The 14,170-nt window shown below is 46.0% G+C and overlaps 1 long non-coding RNA gene across 1 annotated transcript in view; it reads right to left on the bottom strand.

Moving 5' to 3' along the window:
- Nucleotides 1–320: 320 nt before the first annotated feature.
- LOC121460538 overlaps nucleotides 321–14,170 on the bottom strand; it is a 16,797-nt gene continuing 2,947 nt past the window's right edge. The window contains exons 3-4 of the long non-coding RNA XR_005976058.1: nucleotides 482–554; nucleotides 321–391 (exon numbers count right to left, since the gene is read on the bottom strand). This is a non-coding gene — a long non-coding RNA (uncharacterized LOC121460538). The remainder of the gene's footprint in view (nucleotides 392–481; nucleotides 555–14,170) is intronic.

Below are 14,170 nucleotides of genomic sequence, written 5' to 3'. Positions count from 1 at the left end.
AACTCAGTAGTGTTAATAACGTAGCTACTCTTTACTGAATTTTCTCAACTTTAATATTCCTGATTTTACACATCCTACAGCTAGGGAAGTCAGATTCAAGGAGCTAAGATAGCCTACCTTATTAGTTTAACTTACCCCGTGTTACACAGTGCTAATCAGGTTAGGAGAATAGCTCCGTGGGTAAGGGCTTGCCACAGAGCCTGATGACCCAAGCCTGGTCCCGGGAATCATCCATGCAAAGGTGAGAGCCAACTCCATCAAGGTACAGCCTTCCTTCACATGTGTGTCCACACATACGCACATCAGTAACACATAAGAATAAACAAGATTCCTTTTTTATTGTGTTACAGTATGTCTTACAAATCTGTTCATCCACAGCTTCTTTCAACATCTGGAAATAATAATAAAGGAAAACTGAATTGCTCCCTCAGGCGTTGCCAACTGATTTGCATCAAGACCAAACAGGTGTTTTTAAGCTTACCATTTCAGAGCATTGTTTGGTAAAATCTCTGCAGCTCCCCAGGAAAGGTGATCTCTCGGTCACTGAGGAATTCCTACAGAGCAGAACACAGTCCTTGCGAGTTAGGAGATACTCAGCACAATTCTGATGACCCCCATTTACCTTAATTTTAATTACTATGATAATAAGTATTAAAAAGTAAAAACATCTGTTTGTGTGAGCACAGCTTCATAAAGTGGGACACTTTCTGGGAATGTGTCCCCTTGCCCTGCCTGGGGATACATAGAAAGTAAGGAACAATCTGGCTACACCATCCCTCCTGACAGCAGCACTGTGGGCTTGAGGAAATTGACTGCCCAGATCTGGGACCCTGTTTCAGCTGTCCTCGCGTTGTGTGGCTTGAACCCACCAGGCTTTTCTCTCCCAAATCTTCCCAGATTTACTGTTTCCCCTCCTAGAACATTGTTTGCCCGCAGTTCATTTTGTTATTCAGGTCTCTGCTCAAACCCTTTCCCCAGAGGGGCTTCCATGGCTACTCCAACAGTCTCCTTCACTCCCAAATTCTTTTCCCCCCATTCATGTTTTTTCCTTAACAGCTATGACATTTCAGTGTCCTTTCACTATAGAAATTTACTATTGCTCACATAGAAGCGACCCTGAGGACAAAGACTTGGTCTCGGTCTTTATCATTACTTGTTAATTAAGTCTTAGATGTATATTTCCCCACAATTTTTTTCCTTCCTAATGCACCGCCAATAAATGGTGAGTCTTTAAAATGTTATCTTGGGCTAGGAAGATTGCTCAGGGGTGAAGCCTCTGTCCAGCATGCATGGCACCCAGAGTTCAGTGGATGCCAAAAATGAAACAGGAAAGAAAAAATTTAGAGTTGAAAAGATGATGTCCCCAGGAGCTAAAGTCTTGCATCGGACAAACCTCGCACTTGGTAATTACCAACCAAACCTGCTAAATGTTCACTGCAGCAATTTAAATGTCTTTATTCTTCACAACTATCTGAAAACGTTTCCTGTTGCCTGAGTAGGTGGTGGGGGGAATGGGTGCATAGTTTGGGAAGACTGGAAGGGCAGAGAGCACAGCCTGGCAGGGTGTCTCTTCGCAGCTGCTCCTTACACAGACCTCACTGAGCAACGGCCGCTTGCCCACTGCTGTGCAAAAGCCCTTGAGAAGTAAGTTCGTGGGTCCTCAGAGAGCCACAGATGCAGAGCATAGTGTGATTTGTGGAGAGTAGAAAGGGACCCAGCCTGCTATGGCAGTGCTTTGGAGAGGTATTCTTGGGGCTCAAAAGACAGGCCTGCCCGGGCAAAGGTAAGGGGAGGATTGAGACCAGTTGTGGCTGAGGCCTGGACTTTGTCCAGAATGTCATGAACTATTTTAGTGATGGCAGCGTGCCATTTAGTAGTTTATCTCACCTGAGAAAGCAGGTGAGTCTAAGAGAAATAAGGGCTACAGGATGGAGTGAGTTTTGGAGAGACTAGTGTTTCAGGGTGCTGGACACAAGGTGACCCAGTTCACTGAGGGAATTCAGGAGGATCGACCAGCCTTGAGAAATGCGATATTGGCTTGGGCAGTAAAGAATTGGAACTCCAGGGCTGGAGAGATGGCTCAGAGGTTAAGAGCATTGCCTGCTCTTCCAAAGGTCCTGAGTTCAATTCCCAGCAATGACATGGTGGCTCACAACCATCTGTAATGAAGATTGGTGCCCTCTTCTGGACTATAGGCATACATGCAGACAGAATATTGTATACATAATAAAATAAATATTTTTCAAAAAAAAGAATTGGAACTCCAAGTGAAAGCAAAAATCAGCTAATGGGAGGATATATTCTGTATGTTAATCAGTGGATATCTGGTGTATAAAACACCAGTTGAGATACAATGTGCGATGCCCTTCTGTATGCTGTGAATATGTTTTATTACCATTGGTTAATAAAGAAGCTTATTTGGCCAATACCCAGGCAGAATAGAGCCAGGCGGGAAACCCAAGCAAAGATAAAAGGAAAAAGAAGGCAGAGTCAGGAAGATGCCAGCAGCCACTGGAGAAGCAAGATGTGAGGGAACAAGCCACAAGCTCATGGTAAAATACAGAATAATAGAAATGGGTTAATTTAGGTTGTAAATGCTAGTTAATAAAATAAGCCTGAGATAATAGGCCAAACAGTTTGCAATTAATATAAGTTTCTGTCTGATTTCTCAAGGCTGGGTGTCTGGGAAATGAAAATGCAGCCTCTGGTTACAAAGATACAAAGAGTCAGTCCTTCTGATTTGATCAGGACATCATGACAAAGACTTTCGGACTGACCTTCAGGACTTGTCCTAAATGAGTGTGACTTTCGTACAGTCTTCAAGCCTCTGCCTGTTGCCTGCCAACTTTAGGCCCCTCCCCAGCTCCAGAACTGTGACACTCCACTCGTGCTCAGGGGCCCACCTCTTTCAGTGACCATCTAGCCTTTTACCCAGGGTCTTGGTAATCCTATAATAAAAGCACCATGATCAAAACCGACTTGGGGAAGAAGGGGTTTATCTGGCTTGCACATGCTAGTCCCTGTTCAGAGGGAAGGAGGAACCCAAACCAGGAGGCAGAAACAGACCCTGGAGGATGCTTCCTTCTGGCTTGCACAGTTTGCTTATATCCCCCCAGGACCACTTGCCCAGGAATGGCACTGACAGTGGCCTGGGCCCTCCCCAGTCAATCATCAATCAAGACAATGTCCCCCAGGCTTGCCTGTAGGCAATCCGAGTTTCTGGATGTCAAGAAACACCTGCTACGTTTTCTCCCCTCAGCCCAGCCATCTACTTCGACATGTGTCGTTTAGATGCCCTTGTATTGGTGCTCCAGTGGCACTTTGTTGTCCCTTCACCAGAGCAGGACTCATATCCTGTGTCCCCATGTCCTGCACGGGCCTGCCACCGTATTAAATGAACGAGCAATCTTACAGAGTTGTTCATCTCAGCAAAGACTTCCAGCTGCTTACTGGCATTTTAGAACCACAACTAATGACTGCTGATCCCCTCAGCCTTTTCACCACCTGCCCTTGTTTGGGGGAATAGGCAAGGGCTGGGTAGGTAGGGATTGGCTGTTCTCTCTGCCCTCTTTGTGGGCTCCAAAAGCAGCCGTACCCTCTTATTTAAGTAGCTGCTTTCCTCGGATGTTGGGGGACAGAATAGGAAGTGAGAGGACCACTATAGTCATGCCTTATGCACGACATGACTCAGTTCACCCCCTCTTGGTTCCTGGTAAATTGGCCACAGTCCGAGCTGGATGCCCACACTAGGAGCGAGACCGGTTTCTTGTAGTTACTTCTGGCCAGCAGAGGGCGTGGGGTGACAGCTTCTCAGCTTCTCTTTAGGGCTTTTGAAGACCCTAGGTGAGTGACTAGCTGCTCTGTCATTTGAATTTTGCAGTTTAAATTCTATGATGACATCAGGCAGGTTAAAGTGGAAAAATGGGACCAACTAGTAATGTTTCTGGGAAGAGTTGATGCTGTGGCCGGAGACTATTAAGAGGGACTTCTGACGTTCCTCTAACATCATTTCTTGATCTGATACTAGTTATAGGAATGTGTCCAACCTATAAAAGTATATGAAAATATATATTTGAAGTTTCTGATGCATTATTTAAACGTAATATAGTTTCAGAATCTAAAAGTACAAAACAAGTAACAACATCAACAAACCTTTAGGCCAGCAAGAAGGTAAATGTACTTACCATCAACCTGACAACCTAACTTTGATCCTGGAACCAACATGGAGGAAGGAGAAAATGGACTCTTGGAAGTTGTCCTGTGACCTCCAGTGTGCACCATGGCATACATTTACACACACACACACACACACACACACACACACACACAAATGTAATAAAAATAAGCCCATGGGTGCAATTTGGTTACAAAGGTCTTATGTTGGTGTGAGATGTCTTTTATTACTATAGTTTTTAACTTTGACTGGGTCATGAGACCTCTGAGCAAACCACAGAGCCCAGTTGAGAGCTGCAGCAACAGAGAACACAAATAAGAGACAGAAGCATCTGTAACAAAAGGTTATATGCTCTGAAGCACATAAAAAGATGCTCACCTCAGAGGAAAAGATACTCAACTCCAATCCTTTTATTCCTCTTTTTTTAAGACTATAATAGTATCACATCATTTCTCCCTTCCCTCTTCTCCTCCTAACTTTCCTGTATATCCCTCCTTGCTTTCTTTCAAATTCACAGTCTCTTCATGCATTGGTTGTTGCTACATGCACATGTGTATGTACACATCCCCACATACACTAGCACTACCTGCTCCATCTGTATCCTGGTACTTGTGTGTGTTTTCAGACCTGACCATTTGGAACTGGATAACCACTTAGTGTGCCCTTCTCCAGGGAAGATAATCTTCCGCTTTCAGCATTCCCTAGTTGCCTGTAGTTGTTTGTTTCTCTCTGTGTGGTCCTCGCTGTCCTGGAACGTGCTCTGTAGACCAGGCTGTCCTCACACTCACAGAGATCTTCCTGCCTCTGCCTCCTGAATTTTGGGGTTAAAGGAATGCACCACCAATGCCTGGCATCCTATAATTCCTTGTATGGTGTTGAGACCTCATGAGCTTTCCCCCATCCACTTTAGCATGTCTGTTGTTGTCTTTGTTCAACTAATGTTTGGGTCATGTTGGTGAGACTATGGTGTGGCTTCTGATATTGCTAGGAGGAACCATCTCACTACAAACTCCCTGATCCTCCAGTTCTGAGAATCTTTCTGCCCCCTCTCCCACAATGTTCCCCGAGCCTTAGATGCGGGAGTTGGCCTGTAGATGTATCCATTGGGACTGGGTTCCACAGCTCTGCATTTTGATGGGTTGTGGCTTTGAGTATTGGTCTCTCTCTGTTGCAAAGACAAGTTGTCTTGAGGAGAAGAGAGGATTACACTTATCTGAGGGTATACGGACAATATCCAGAGTGTAGTTAGGGAGTGTGCTGGTTTAGTAAAGTGGTGGTTGTAGGTTCTCCAAGCTTCAGTCTTTTAGAGATAATGGTATTTTATTATTATTTCATTTATTTATTGGTTTTCCAAGACAGGGCTTCTTTATGTAGCCTGCCTGTTCTGGAGCTAACTGTAGACTAGACTGGCCTCAAACTCAGGGATCTGTCTGCCTCTTCCTCTGGAGTGCTGGGATTAAAGGCATGTGCCACCACCACCCAGTGAGATAAATGTTTATTAACAGCATGTTGAAGACCATTTTCAATCCATTAGCTATACAGAATCCATCCTATCAGATGGAGAGGGAGGAGTGGGTGGGCATTAGGTAGCAGGCCCATTCATGCATTGCTGGTTGAACTCTGAAATGAACAGCCCTATTATCTTGGTAAAATCAAAACTAAAAGTCTAGCTCTCTACATATCTAATTCCACGTGGTGAGGAAAAATGTTTCATGTGAGAGGTTTGTCTGTCTCCTCAGAGTAGGGGAGGGTGGAGACCTTGTTTGTGTCCATTTCCTATGCCTGTCTGCACACCTGTCTGACACCAGCCCTGCTCTAGGAGCCCCCAGGCTCCCACAGGCCACACCTCTGCAAACACGGCTTTCTACACCATGTCTTTTCTTGGCTTTTGGGTTGAAATTGCCACTGTTGTTTTAGCCTTAATTAGCTGTATCTGTAGTTCTAAAATCGGTGGCAGTCCAGACCGAAAAAGGTTCAAAGCATCCACCCTCCGACTTCATATTCTTAGACAGTGCATTTCTCTCACCTCTTAAACTCCAAAACAAATGGGAAAAAACTCACAAAGCCTCCGTCTATCCAGGTTCACTCTGAAGCTCCTGTCCTTTTTCCCTTCAGAGCCTTAGTCAGCATCTCTGCTTACACTCACTTGCTGTTTGTCTGTCTGTCTGCCTGCCTGCCCATCTCTTCCTGCATATCTTGCCTACTATCTATATATCTACCTTTCTACCTACCTACTTACATTTCTTCCTGCATGTCTTGCCTGCTTCCTGGATAACCTTGTGTTGCTGAATCCAGTAGACACAGTTGAAGTCCAGGCACTGTCTGACACTGGACATGACTTCCTCCTGATTATTTTTGATAAAGACTAGCGGAGTAATATGAATAATAAATTAAGTATAGGGTTGGGCCTTTGAAAAAATAAATAAGATCAACAAACCTTTAGCCAAACTAATGAAAAGAAAAGACCCAAATAAAAATTAGAGACTAGGGACTGGGGAAATGCCTCAAAAGTTAAGAGCACTTCCTGTTCTTCCAGAAGACTGGAGTTCAGGTCCCAGCACCCATGTAGGGCATGTCCCATTGGCCCACAACTCCAGCTCCAGAGGATCCCACACCCTCTTCTGGCCTCTGTGGGCACCAAATACATGCACACATATGTAACAAATAAATAAATCTTTAAAATCAGAGGTGACAAGGGAGGGACATACAAGATTTCAATGAAAACAAAGGGAACCCTTGGGGTTCTACTTTGAAAATTTATATTATAAAAACGGGAAAATCTAGAAGAAACGGTAAAATTCCCAGACACAGGACTTCCCAAAATTAAACCAAGGTAACTAGCAGCTGGGCTGGCCCATTTCTGAACTCCGTGAAGCCTTTCCCATTCAGGGACCCACCGTGTGTCCCGCGCAGCTGCAGATCTCTGTCGGCATCGCCTCCTTTGCAGATATGTTCATGGTGTTAGTCTAACTTCCCAGAAAGAGAAGTGGCAATTCAATCTGTAGGCCTAACACCTCCTCCAGCTGTAAAATGCTGTTTGTGTCATACTGCCCCTTCACACACACGCACACACACACAGCGTCAAGGGGTCAGACATGTTTATCTCGGGCTCAGATGAGGCCCGGCAAAGTGAGGCTGCCCGTGGAACTGGGAGTGCATGTGTCCACGGGCAATTCCTGCTCTTTCTAAAGCATGCCTCCTTCAGAATGGAAAGAGTACAGGAGGTGCACATCGCATCAGAGGGATGTCGGAGGAAGATGTTGTCCGGCCCTCCAACTGGGTGTGTGTGGGGGGGGGTGGGGTGTCTGTGCTTCCAAAAGCTTGCAGGATGCAGTGGGGACCGGAAAGAGCTGGGTTCCTTCCAATCTCTTCACAGTTACCACTTCCTATGAGACCTCGAGCAAGCCACTGTACTGTGTTAGTCTCTGCTCAGACCTTTGTAAGCTGAAATCCACACCCTGTCTGCTGACTTGGGAGAATTGCTTTGGGTATAGGGGTTCGAATGATGCTTGCTGCCTTGGGAACTTTAAAGTCTCCAGGAAACCCTCAGGATGGATCTGCTGGGATGGGGGCAGCAGGCTGGACTTCAGTGAGCTTTCTGGTCTATTCCTCCTTCTTTTCCTACTGGGGATTTTACAGTGTTCTTGGGAGGTGGCAGGGTGGTTCTGGGGTGCCTACAGAAAGGAAAAGCTTGCCTGTGCTCCCCTGCCCCTCCTCCTACTGTGCAGAGAGCACTACTATGGCTTAGCACACATCCTTCTAGGATTTATAAAAAGCGTATACTGTAATCTAAGCAGCTGGGAGACTGAGGTGAGAAGATCCCAAGTTCAAGGCCAGCATGGGCGCCAGTGAAACTCTGTCTCAAACAAATTAATAAATGAAAACCTCAAAGCCCAAACACATTTCTGTGTCTGTTCAATGCCAATACATACACAGGCATGCACCTGTTTGTAGGGTTTTGTTCTTTAAATGTTATAAATTTTTGCACCTCACATATTCCCTCTGTCATTCTAACTTGCCAACCTGTCTCTACGCAAGCTACCTAATTGTAATGCTGGGCATTTTATAGGTATATTTAGCTAACTACCTTCCAATGCCAGTAAACACGGAAACATTACCAGTGGTGCGATGCTTCTCAACTAAGTTTAAATGCTTTTAAATTTATTTTGAAGTGAAATTGGTAGCACAGATGTCTATACTTGGTGTAGAGGGAAGGCCGTGATCTGAAAGAGAAGAGGTCCCCAGTGGAAGTCACTGCTTTGTCTTCAGGGTGGACAGAGAACTCCTTGGTGTGGGCCTGGAGACGCCAACTCTTCCTTGCTCTGACCTTCAGATACCCTCCATTGTTTGCCCCAAGCACCTTCTCCTAGCGCACATCCAGAACCAGGAGCTGCCCCCAGGACCAGTTAGCCTTGGCACAGACCAGGGCTCCAAACTGGCATATCCACCAAGGGCCAGTCTATCCAGACACCAGAAGAAATCATCACATTCATGTCTCAGCATCCATTCACTTGGTGAATGTTTAGGGTCTTCACAGCTGAGCCAGTGGTGCCCCTGCCCTGCCCCCCGACCTAGAAATCACACGTAGAGCCTGAACCACTGGCACAGCTTAGCTGGAACATGAACAGCTCACACATGCCCTCCTAGGTCACGTTAGCACATAGATGGAACGGATCCCCGACTGCGCCCCCACCCGATGTGGCAAGAGCTCCAGGTCACTCCTTCCACGCCCTTCAGAGCAAGCCGGAATCAGGCCAGAGGTTATCCTTGGAGGACTGTGTAGTCTGACCTAGATAGTCCCACGAAAATATCCCAGGCGGCAAAAGTGTAGTAGACTTGCCTGCAGCTTGTGTGAAGGGTGCAGAGAGGAACCACCCAACAGCAGCCGTTTACAGCGTGCAGATGCAGCTGGTCCTGATGCTGGAGACAAGAGCTCTGTGTGTTTAAGTCACAGCCCAGTGTTCACTTCCAGTACATCAAAGGGATGTGGATGCTGTCTGGACTACTGACTCCCTCCACACTCAAGTCCATACAAACACCAAGCCAGTGGAACACACTGTCCAAGCTGCAAAGCCACCAGACACTCCATCCTGCTGACTCGGAGATGGGAGAGTGGAGAGAGGCTCATGGTGGGAAGAGAAGGGAGGCTGGAAAGTGAGGAAGGGCATGAGCTCTGGTCCCGACTTCCCACCCCACACGGGATAAATCGCTGGGCCTCCTTAGGCCTTGGCTTCTTCACTTACTAGTCATTGGAAACATCCACTTTTTCAATCCCGTTTTTCTCAAAATCCCTACAAATGAGATCAAGATGCTTAAGATTTATTAGAGATTTAGGGTTTGGAATAATTCCAGTTCCTCTCTGTTAGCTTTATTTATTTGTTAGTCGTAGATATTCTGAACAGTAGATGCCACTAAGCAGAAAGCAGTCTGAAGTGGAAGAAGGTAGAAAAGACCAGTTATTACATATTGGTTTATTTGGTTACTTACTAAACACACTGTGTGTACTGAACTGCTCACCTCCAAGCATGGCTTCACTTGCTACCTGGAATAGAATGACCTGGAGAAGTAGCTGGAACAATGGGCCATTGCCCCTAACAACCTGGCCACAAAAGTTTACCCCTGTCCACTTTACTATGTGCCTTTAAAAACAACCACTGGTTGCCATGAGCAATCCTGTAAAAATCTTGCGTGGTTGCTCGCCCCACCTTGTGGTTTTAGGGCATAAAATGAGACTGTTACAGGAATCTTTCTGGAATCAGCACTCTGACACCAATGAGGGAGAGGAGAGGAGATGCCACTAATGGTAGGATAGCCCCTGGAAGGCTCTGATGCCAGGTCTAGTTTGTATTCTGATTTTATGTTCTAAAACCAGAAGGTGGGGCAGACAAGAGTTTTTAGAGGCATAGTGGCAGTCAGCGGGTTGTGGAGGGCAATGGCCCCTGGTTTCAGCTACTCCTTCCTATTTTTCTGTTCCAGCTAGCAAGCAAAGGCAGGCTTGGCAAGTAGGCAGCACAAGCCGTGCTTTAAGTACACTGCTAAGCAAACCAATAAATCAGTATCTAATAATCGGTATTTTCTACCTTATTCTACTTCAAAATGCAAACTGGACCCAGGACAAAGGCCTTTGAAGGAGCTGTCCTGGCTTCAGTGCTAGGGGGTGAACCTCTGCTCCCTCCATTCTGGTGCTAGAGCCCTTGATCCCAGAAAGATCCTGCAGCAAGTTCTAGGAGAGCACCTGCCACTGGCATCTTGGTGGACGTCCCTTCCAGATAGGTGTTGTGATAGTTGGTTCTTAACCTACACTGTAAGGAGGATTCCGGGAGCCCATGGACCCACCAAAATTGTGGGCTTAGGGCTTCTGCCACCCAATTTCCAAACTCTCTAAACAAAATCTGTTGTGGGTTTTTGTTTGTTTGGTTTTGGTTTTGGTTTGGTTTTTGGATTTTAGAGACAGGTTTTTTCCGTGTAGCTCTGGCTGTCTTGGATCTTGCCCTGTAGACCAGGCTAGCCTTGAACTCACGAAGATCTACCTGCCTCTGCCTCCTCTCCTGAGTGCTGGGATTAAAGGCGTGCACCACCACCACCACCACCACCACCAGTGAAACCTGTTGTTTTAACTATTCTCCAAGCACATTTTTAAAAATGTATTTTATGAGCCAGGCCACCACATCTTTAATTTCAGTACTTGCCGATCTCTATGAGTGCCAGGCCAGCCTGGTCTACATCACGAGATTCAGGCCAGCCACACCTACATAAAAGTACTCTGTCTCAAAACACGAGCAGACAAAATGTTAGGAGTTCCTAGCTAAGGCTGCCTGGGAACCTGCTGTTTCACTCACCCTCAGGGTCTGAATATGAAAGTTTCTTGTGTTGAAGATTTAGTTTTCAGCACAGGCTTTGGGAAAGTGATTGGGTTCTGAAGACTCCAACCTAATCAATGGATTAATCGCATGATAGATTCATGATATGGCTATGTTATATAGGAAGCGTGGCCTGGATCAGGGAAGTAGGCCACTAGATGCATGTCCTTGAAACATAGGCCTTGTCTCCAGCCCCCCTTCTGCATCTCTGCTTCCCAGCTGCCACAAAATAAGCAGTTCTCTTCTTCCTCCTCCTTCTGCCATGGTTTCTGCCTCACCACAGGCCCGAAAGCAATGGAGCAGACTATTCATGGGCTGAGACCTCTGAAACAGTGAGCAGACACAAATCCCCCTAAGTTCTTTTCCCAGGAATTTCCTTACAGCAGGACTTGACTAACTGCATAATGTGTGAATTTGTTTCTTCTTATTATTTCGCTTTTTAAAACAGGGTATCATCGTATACCAGGCCGGTCTCACACTCACTGTGGAGCTAAGGACAATGTTGAACTTCTGATCCTCCTGTCTCCACTTGCAGAGTGCTGGAAATACAAGTGTTTGCTATCACACTCAGATTAGGTGTTGAGGATGGAGCCCAGGGCTTCATGCATGCTAGGCAGGTGCTCTATTATCTGAGCTACGGTTGTTTGCAGTTAGCAATCTTGTTTCTTAAAACAAAAGCTTGTTCAATCATTATTTATCTGATCCTAATTTAACAATCCCCTTTGTGGTTGCTTTTGTAGTTCAGAGAGAAGCCAGATGAAGAATACGAGAAAAAAAATACTGAAAATATGAACACTTAACAAAAATGCTTTACTGAGACAGGGTTTCTCTGAGTAATAGCTCTGACTGTCTTGAACTCATTCTTTTTTTTTTTTTTTTTTTTTTTTTTTTTGGTTTTTCGAGACAGGGTTTCTCTGTGGTTTTGGAGCCTGTCCTGGAACTAGCTCTTGTAGACCAGGCTGGTCTCGACCTCACAGAGATCCGCCTGCCTCTGCCTCCCGAGTGCTGGGATTAAAGGTGTGTACCACCACCACCTGGCCAAAAATGCTTTTTAAGGGAGCTGGAGAGATGGCTCAGAGGTTAAGAGCATTGGCTGTTCTTCCAAAGGACCTGGGTTCAATTCCCAGCAACCACATGGCAGCTCACAATTGCCTATAACTCCAGTTCCAGGGGTTCTGACACCCTCACACAGACATAAAAACGAAATCTAAAAACACCAATGCACATAAAATAAGAATAAATAAATCATTTATAAAAGGCACAGAAAGATGCCAAGGTATCTTGTTATTTGCAAGAATAACAAATCAGAAACTATTAAGGGATTAACATTCATGTTCAACCAATTATATTTCAGTCAACAGTTATCTATTGGATAGCCACTGTTTAATGTCAGATGCTGGGGACTCAACAGCAGGCACTGACCTAGGACTTCGGAACAAGGAGAGGGCAGCCCAGACAGGCACATCTCAGTTCATAAAGGCTTTGTCTAAGCAGCCACGGGAAGAAGCACAGGCATGGCTTTCTTTTCGCCATGTGACCCAGCCACCCTGCCTTGAGATGGCTCCATGTTTCAGGCTCAGTGGAGGACTCCTTCAAGTTCACGTCCAGCACAGATGTCTCATGTGACGTGCCACAGTGAAGATCATGCAGGAAGCTCTCTATCTCCTGGCTCCACCCCTTCCAGTTAGCTTGAAACTTTTTCCTCACTCAGCTGTAACTTCCATCCCAGAGTTTTTGTGTTTTTTTCTTTTTTTTTCAGTCTGACTGGCCCAGAACCTTACAAAGCAAGTCTGTCAGAATAAGAACCACCTACCAAGCCTTGGGATCTTTGGGCAAGACGCCCTCTCTTATGGTGTCCTCCAGTCTGGGAAGTCCTTCCCTGACAGAAGAGCCTGCAGGCTCCCTATTGCTTCCTCAAGCCCAGCACATGCTCAGACCTCCTATCAGAGAACCCAAGAACAGATGGTCCACAGCATGGGGGCCACAAGGCCCAGACCTCTGAGGACAAATTGTGCTGGTGACACTGGGAACGGCTCTGCAGCTTCCACAGGTTTGCGGGAGGGGTGGGGACAGCTCTAGTTGGAAGACCTAACACCGTCCTTCCAGTAAGAGCGTGTGTGCCTTCGCCTTAGAACAGAGCCCCCCCCCCCCCCCCTCTCTCTCTCTCTCTCTCTCTCTCTGTCTGTCTCTCTCTCTCTGTCGTATGGCTGTCCTCCTGGGAGTCTGGCTGGCCTGCGGTTTGGTTCCATCTTGTCTAAGATAAGGCTGAGTTGGGAATTAACCAATGATTTCCAGGATGAACCCTTCAGATGTCAGACACCTTCAACAGACTTTCCTTACATCCTGCCAAATTCGTTTCCTAGAGGACTCAGCTCATTCTCTGTATCTTTTCTGAGTTGCGTTTTGGGATTCAGATTTCATGGAATTGTAGGAAGGAAACATACGACATGCCATTCCCAGGCAGGCCATGGCGGTACCTCACAATCGGACATCAGTCTTCACAGAGCACGGGATAAACAGAGGCTGTGTGTCAACCTGATAGGATCTGGAATCTCTCGGGAGACAAGCCTCTGGGCACGTCTATGCAGAATCTATCAGTTCAAGGTCAGCCTGGTCTATATTGTGAGCTCCAGGCCAGTTAGGGACATGCAGTGAAACCCTATCTCCAAAACAAACTAGATTTATTGAGAAATTCATAAATTTGATAAATTAAATATTCTCCCCATAGATAAGCATGGGGGACTTCCTCGGTTTGCTTTTCCCTGATGTCGCTCAATCCCTTCTTTGTCCTTGTAACGGCACTTATCACACTGTGCTAGGATTGTTAAACCTGGCCTCATTTATAGTGGAATAATTACAAACACTGTGACTGTAATCTGAGAAAACGTGGAACCCATAGCCCCAACCAGAAATAAGAATTAAAATTCTAGTTGACTAGGCTAACTAGTTTTTTAAAATACAGGGCTAGCAGGGCATGATGGCCAATGCATTTAATCCCAGGAGGCAGAATCAGGCAGATGCCTGTGAGTTTGAAGTTAGCATGGTCTACATAGTGAGTTCCAGGCCACATGGGCTAAATAGTGAGGTCCCACCTTAAAAGAAAAAGAAATACAGGGACTGGCCTGGAACATTTGCC

The sequence above is a fragment of the Microtus oregoni genome, unplaced genomic scaffold, assembly GCF_018167655.1.
Source record: "Microtus oregoni isolate MIOR12 unplaced genomic scaffold, Mior012 000020F_ref0000438, whole genome shotgun sequence".
Classification (NCBI taxonomy): domain Eukaryota; kingdom Metazoa; phylum Chordata; class Mammalia; order Rodentia; family Cricetidae; genus Microtus; species Microtus oregoni.
Note: the sequence above shows the minus strand (reverse complement) of the source record. Positions and strands in the feature narration are given on the sequence as shown.